This window comes from Triticum dicoccoides, chromosome 3A (assembly GCF_002162155.2).
Source record: "Triticum dicoccoides isolate Atlit2015 ecotype Zavitan chromosome 3A, WEW_v2.0, whole genome shotgun sequence".
In the NCBI taxonomy this organism is placed as follows: Eukaryota; Viridiplantae; Streptophyta; class Magnoliopsida; order Poales; family Poaceae; genus Triticum; species Triticum dicoccoides.
This window is the reverse complement of record NC_041384.1, coordinates 390,888,095-390,896,265: the sequence shown is the minus strand read 5'-3', so window position 1 is coordinate 390,896,265 and position 8,171 is coordinate 390,888,095.

The window sequence follows — 8,171 nt, the reverse complement described above, 5'->3', positions numbered from 1 at the left end:
TGGCCCGGCGGGGCTTGCGCGGGGGCCGGAGATGGGCTCCCGCGGGCCGGCGGTGGCGGTGGTTGGCGCGCCATGTGGCAGTCTGCGAGTCGGCGGGCTGCGGCGGCGGACGCGTCCGGCCGGGTCGGACAATGTCCGGCTGGCGCGAGGAGCGGCGGATCTGGAAAAAAAAAATTAGGGTTAGGGGGGAGAGGAGATCCGGGATTTCGTGGAGGGATCTATTTATAGACATAAGTGGAGCTAGGAGAGTCCAAATGAGGTGCGGTTTTCGTCCACGGGATCGTGAGCGGACGCTCTAGGACATGGAGCAGAGTTTGGTGGGTTTTGGGCCAAATTGGAGGGGTGTTGGGCTGCAACACACATGAGACCTTTTCGGTCCCTCGGTTAACCGTAGGAGTATCAAACGAAGTCCAAATGGTACGAAACTTGACAGGCGGTCTACCGGTAGTAAACCAAGGACGCTTGGCAAGTCCCTGTCCAATCCGGAAATGTTTAATTCCCACACACGAAAGAAAGCTAGAAATGGCCACCGGGGGAGAACGAAGCGCCGGAATGCAAAACGGACAACGGGGAAAATGCTCGAATGCATGAGATGAACACGTATGCAAATGCAATGCACATGATGACATGATATGAGATGCATGACAAAGACAACAATACACGGAGACAAAGACCCGAACCCGAGAAATAAATATAACTTAACGCCGGAAACGACAAGAGTTGGAGTACAAATTGGGAAAGTTACATCCGGGGTGTTACAACACTCCACCACTACGAAAAGATCTCGTCCCGAGATCTAGGACTGAAAGAACGCCGGGTACTCAGAACGGAGGTGATCCTCGCATTCCTAGGTAGCTTCACGATCGGAATGGTGTGACCACTTGACTTTGAGAAATTTGATTGGCTTGTTGCGAGTCTTGCGTTCAGTCTCTTCAAGAATAGCAACTGGGTGCTCACGATAAGAGAGATCTTCTTGGAGCTCAATGTCCTCGAAGTTGACTGTGCGGTCAGGAGTCTTGAAGCACTTTCGAAGCTGAGAGACATGGAACACGTCATGAACATTTGCAAAGTTTGAAGGAAGCTCGAGTTGATAGGCGAGGTCGCCTCTCTTGCTGACAATCTTGAAAGGTCCCACGTATCTAGGGGCAAGCTTCCCTTTGATACCGAAGCGACGAGTACCTTTCATAGGAGAGACACGGAGGTAAACATGATCTCCGATCTCGAAAGCCAAATCATGGTGCTTACTATCATAGTAGCTCTTCTGGCGGGATTGGGCTGCTTTGAGATTATCACGAATGACTTTGCACATTTCTTCTGCTTCTGTGATTAAGTCATTACCCAGCAGCTGACGTTCACCGGTTTCAGACCAGTTGAGAGGGGTACGACACTTCCTGCCATACAGAATTTCAAATGGGGCCTTGCCCGAACTTGCTTGAAAACTGTTGTTGTATGAGAATTCAGCATAAGGAAGACAATCCTCCCATTTCATGCCGAAGGAGATCACACAAGCCCTGAGCATATCTTCAAGAATCTGGTTGACACGCTCGACTTGACCGCTTGTTTGAGGATGGAAAGCAGTGCTGAAGCGGATGTTAGTGCCCATGGCCTTCTGAAAAGAATCCCAAAACTTGGAGGTAAAGATGCTGCCACGGTCTGAAGATATCACTTGAGGAATACCGTGCAGAGAGACAATACGAGAGGTATAGAGTTCCGCTAATTGAGCTGCAGTGATCGACTCTTTGATAGGCAGAAAGTGGGCCACTTTGGTGAGCTTGTCGATGACAACGAATATAGCATCATTGCCACGCTTGGACTTTGGAAATCCAGTCACGAAGTCCATTTCAATGTGGTCAAACTTCCATTCTGGAATGGCAAGAGGTTGGAGGAGACCAGCTGGCCTTTGGTGTTCTGCCTTCACTCTTCTGCAGACATCACATTCATTCACGAATTGAGCGATCTCGCGCTTCATTCGAGTCCACCAATAAGCTTGCTTAAGGTCCTGATACATCTTCGTGCTCCCAGGGTGGATGGAGAGGAGAGAATTGTGAGCCTCGTTCATGATCACTTTACGGAGGTCACCTTTGGGTACAACAATACGATCTTCGAAGAAGAGAGTGTCCTTGTCATCAAGGCGGTAGCACTTGTACTTGGACTGGCTCTTGGCAATCCCAATCTTCACCTTTTTCACCATAGCATCAAGAAGCTGGGCTTGGCGAATCTGGTCTTCTAAGGTAGGAGAGACTTGAAGGTTGGCAAGGAAACCTTGCGGAACAACTTGCAGATTAAGTTTGCGGAAAGCTTCACAAAGCTCGGGTTGATAAGGCTTGAGAATCAGACTGTTGCAGTAAGCTTTCCTGCTCAAAGCGTCCGCAATCACATTGGCCTTGCCTGGAGTATACTCAATACTCGGATTATACTCTTGAATCATTTCGACCCATCGAGTTTGCCTGAGGTTGAGATTAGGCTGAGTGAAGATGTACTTGAGACTCTTGTGATCAGTGAAAATGTCCACTTTTCTTCCCAATAGAAGATGTCTCCAAGTCAAAAGAGCATGCACAACTGCCGCCAACTCGAGATCATGAGTGGGGTAGTTCTTCTCATTAGGCTTGGAGGTAAAGATGTTGCCACAGTCTGAAGAGATGACTTGAGGAATACCGTGTAGAGAGACAATACGAGAGGTATAGAGTTCTGCCAATTGAGCTGCAGTGATCGACTCTTTGATAGGTAGAAAGTGAGCCACTTTGGTGAGTTTGTCGATGACAACAAATATAGCATCATTGCCACGCTTGGACTTTGGAAACCCAGTCACGAAGTCCATTTCAATGTGGTCAAACTTCCATTCTGGAATGGCAAGAGGTTGGAGGAGACCAGCTGGCCTTTGGTGTTCTGCCTTCACTCTTCTGCAGACATCACATTCATTCACGAATTGAGCGATCTCGCGCTTCATTCGAGTCCACCAATAAGCTTGCTTAAGGTCCTGATACATCTTCGTGCTCCCAGGGTGGATGGAGAGGAGAGAATTGTGAGCCTCGTTCATGATCACTTTACGGAGGTCACCTTTGGGTACAACAATACGATCTTCGAAGAAGAGAGTGTCCTTGTCATCAAGGCGGTAGCACTTGTACTTGGACTGGCTCTTGGCAATCCCAATCTTCACCTTTTTCACCATAGCATCAAGAAGCTGGGCTTGGCGAATCTGGTCTTCTAAGGTAGGAGAGACTTGAAGGTTGGCAAGGAAACCTTGCGGAACAACTTGCAGATTAAGTTTGCGGAAAGCTTCACAAAGCTCGGGTTGATAAGGCTTGAGAATCAGACTATTGCAGTAAGCTTTCCTGCTCAAAGCGTCCGCAATCACATTGGCCTTGCCTGGAGTATACTCAATACTCGGATTATACTCTTGAATCATTTCGACCCATCGAGTTTGCCTGAGGTTGAGATTAGGCTGAGTGAAGATGTACTTGAGACTCTTGTGATCAGTGAAAATGTCCACTTTTCTTCCCAATAGAAGATGTCTCCATGTCAAAAGAGCATGCACAACTGCCGCCAACTCGAGATCATGAGTGGGGTAGTTCTTCTCATTAGGCTTCAACTGGCGAGATGTATAAGCAACAACTTTCTTCTCTTCCATCAATACTGTGCCAAGACCTTGGAGAGAGGCATCACAAAAGACCTCGTACGGCTTGGATTCATCAGGTGGAGTCAGAACTGGAGCAGTGATCAACTTCTCTTTCAAAGTGTTGAAAGCAATATGACACTCCGGAGACCAAACGTACTTGACGTGCTTCTGAAGAAGATTAGAGAGAGGCTTCGCGATCTTAGAAAAGGTTTCAACGAATCTTCGGCAATAGCTTGCGAGACCGAGGAAACTACGGAGTTCCTTCACGGTCTAAGGAGGTTCCCAATTCACAATTGCGGACACCTTCTCAGGATTCACGGAAATGCCCTTGGCAGAGATGATATGACCAAGATAAAGAACCTCATCGAGCCAAAATTCGCACTTGGAGAACTTGGCGTAGAACTGATGTTCCCTGAGCTTATCAAGAACCAAACGCAAGTGTTTGGCATGATCTTCCTTGTTCTTCGAGAAAACCAGAATGTCGTCGAGATAGACCAAAACGAAGTCATTGGTGTAGGCATTGAAGATGAAATTCATCATGCGAGAGAACGTCATAGGAGCGTTGGCGAGGCCAAAAGACATGACAGTGTATTCATATGAACCAAAGCTTGTTCTGAATGCTGTCTTGGGAATATCTTCTTCACGAATGCGAATCTGGTGATAACCCATACGGAGATCAAGCTTGGAGAATACTTGGGCACCTTTGAGTTGTTTGAACAGCTCATTGATGTTGGGAAGTGGGTATTTGTTCTTGATGGTCTTCTTATTCACTGGACGGTAATCAACACAAAGTCGGTCCGTTCCATCCTTCTTCTTCACAAAAAGAACACCACAACCCCATGGAGAAGAACTAGGCCGGATGAGACCCATTCTTTCTTTCTCATCGAGTTGCTTCTTCAGCTCCTTCAACTCTTCAGGTCCAAGCTTGTAAGGACGTTTGCACACAGGTTCCGTGCGAGGCTCAAGTTCAATAACGAATTCAACTGGCGGTGCGGAGGCATTCCTGGGAGCTCTTCTAGAAAGACGTCTTGATATTCGCAAAGGACTGGAATTTGAGAGATGGCATCCAATTCACCCTTCTCATTGAGAGAAAACAGACGAATAGTATTGTCCCGAGCGGCAAAGACAATCACATCCTCAGACGAATGAGTCAATTGAATCTGCCTGGCAGCACAATCAAGATGTGCCTTGTGCTTAGAAAGCCAATCCATTCCGAGAATAAGATCAATATCTGAGTTACCAAGAACAATTGGGGAAGAAAGGAACTTGTAGTCACCCAAAGTGATAGTAACCTCAGGGACGCAGGTGTTAGCTGTCATCTACTTGCCCGGTGACACAATTTGCAAGGAACTTTGCAGATACTGATAATCACACTCATACTTTGATGCAAAAGGTTTGGAAATGAAGCAATGCGATGCACCCGTGTCAAAAAGAACTTTTGCAGGAATATCATTAACAAGAAGGTTACCCATGATGACATCTGGTGAGTCCTCTTCCTGAGCTGCATTCACCATATTGACCTTGGCGAACTTGGGGTTATGCTTGACCACAGCTGTACTTGCCGATCTGACAGGAGGAGGAGGAGGAAGACGCCTCTAGTTGAGACACTTGTTGGCATAGTGACCCTTCTGTTGGCACTTGTTGCACGTGACCTCTGAAAGCGGACGGTGATACGGAGCACTCGATCTTGGAGCTTGAGACGAAGTCTTGTTCTGAAAGCCAGGGTTGGGTGGGTGGGAAGAACCACTGCCACCTTTGCTCTTTTGCTGATACGGCTGACGGAACGGAGGAGGAGGAAGCCAAAACTTCTGCTTCTTGGCCACTTGAGTAGAGGAAGAAGGAGTAACATCTCTGACTCGCTTCCTGGAAGCATCACACCTCAACTGAGCAGCCTCTTGCTTCAGTGCCATGTTGTAGAACTCATCATATCTCAAGGACTCGAAGAGAACAAGAGCGAGCTGAATATATTCTCTAAGACCACCCCTGAACTAGTATATCATGCTCTTCTCATCAGGCAAGTCCTTCTTGGCAAAGTGGGCAAGCTTCTGGAACAACTTGTTGTAGTCATAGACAGACAAAGAGCCTTGCTCAGATTGCGAAATTCCTCACGCTTGCTTTCAACCACGCTCTGCGGAATATGATGAGCTCGGAAATCTCTACGGAAATCATCCCAAGTGATAACACGTCCACCTCTGGAGTCCTTGTACTGCTGGAACCATTCTGCAGCTTGATCTTTGAGTTGGAAGGAAGCGAACTTGACAAAGTCCTCAGGCCTGATGTTACTGCACTCGAAATGCTTACACAGATCCACAAGCCAATCGTCAGCATCGGTTGCCTCAACACAATTGCTGAAAGTCTTTGGCCCGTTAGCAAGGAACTGGTTGAGTGTAGCAAAGTGACTCTGATTGCTGCCTTGATTCCCTTGACTGCCTTGATTGCGCTCTTGAAGAATTTGCATGATCAGCTGTGTGTTTGCATTGGTTGCGGCCATCACAGCTTGCCATGCCTCTGGAGGAGGTGGAGGTGGTGGCGGATCTTGATTCTGGTTCTGACTGGTGCTCTTAGCGGGAACCATCCTGAAGAGGTTGACCACCGTTAGCACATAGACAGATAAATGAAGCTGAAACCAACGGAATGAAAATTGCAACATATAGTCTTCACATCGGAACAAAATGAACGAATGCATTCCTCTTCAAATGGTCACATATCCATAAATTGAGAAGCCACGTAGAATTAAGGTAGAGAAATAAATCAACAAGGTACGGATCAAGAACGAATAATCGGTAAGAAATCCCAATCTCAAACCAATATTCGTGGAAGAAGAACTAGAGCTACTAGAATTCCCACCTATGAAGCTCCCGAACCTTTCTGGTTATGCAATCAGGTGTTGGGGATACAGGGGAAGCATAATATCTCACCCAAACTAGCAAATCCTACATCCAGCTGTATCCATCCTTCAACACATAACCAAGAAAACTTCGGAAACCATCTACCTCAACCTTCGAAAAGCATCCGTTATACAAGTTATGGCGATACTCCCGAATTCCCGCCCTAGTACTGGGTGGCGTCGAGGTTATCTCACCAACGAACTGCATAAAAGAGATTTTCGATGTCGGCGAACATATCTCAAGTATTCCAGAATTGCAACGATAAAATTATGATGACAACACCTCAGAGCTCAACTCCCCGGGACACTTCCACTAAACCCCTGACAGGAGGCACCAAGACAGTATTCTCATCATAAGCCATCGGAACAATTCCAAGATACTCGCGTGATCCTAAATTTTTTTAGTGAAATTTGAGAAGAGAAGAGTCAAAACTCTACGTCAGGATGCCTTACCAGAGCAATGAGGAGACTGGGAAGTAAAAAGAATTCTAAGCTCTCCAAAATATAATTCCTAAGGACTCAAATTATTTTTTCTAGACACAACTCGGCCGCTAAAAATGATCAAGCAATGGGGCTCCTAAGGTCGGGGAAGGCTCTGATTACCAACTTATCATGCCCTCGATGCGGCTATAGGTCCCACGTGTCGAGGCACGACTTAGAGACATAACCGCATTGAAAGCAATGTCGCAAGTCAGGCAATCATCACAACAACCCATGTAACATATAGAATGGAAGGGGAAAACATAGTTGGCGTACACTCGCCATGTCACATCAGAGTACATAAATAACATAGATCATCCAAACACTCATGGCCCGACTACGGCGCCAAAATAGAAGAGAACCCAACATGCGACACGGTCCCAATTACCCCCAACTAGGCACCACTACTGATCATCGGGAAAGGAAACGTAGTATCATTGAGAGACTTCGTTGAACTCCCACTTGAGCTCGTACTCGTCACCTGGAGCGGAATCACCTGGACCTGCATCTGGAGTTATAGTATCTGTGAGCCACAGGGACTCAGCAATCTCGCACCCTCGCGATCAAGACTATTTAAGCTTATAGGAAGGGTAAGGCAAATATATGTGGAGCTGCAGCAAGCGACTAGCATATATGGTGGCTAACTTATTCGCAAAAGAGAGCGAGAAGAGGAGGCAAAGCGCGAGCGAGAAACTAGAGGAACAACCTGCGCAAACATTACTCCAACACTGTGTCCACTTCCCGGACTCTGCCGAGAAGAGGCCATCACGGTAACACACTCAGTTGATTCATTTTAATTAATTAAGGTTCAAGTTATCTACAACCGGACATTAACAAATTCCCATCTGCCCATAACCATGGGCACGGCTTTCGAAAGTTCAATCCTTGCAGGGGAGTCCCAACTTAGCCCATGACAAGCTCTCACGGTCAACGAAGGAATAGACCTCCTCCCAAGACGTTCTGATCAGACTCGGTATCTTGGTAACTCAAGACACTTCGACAGGTTAAAACAAGACCAGCAACACCGCCCGAATGTGCCGACAAATCCCAATAGGAGCTGAACATATCTCTTTCTCAGGGCACACTCAGATGAGCGCTCCATACAACTAAAACCAAACCTCGAGTTTCCCCGAGGGGGCACTGCACAGGACTCTAGTTTGGACCAACACTCAGAGGAGCACTGGCCCG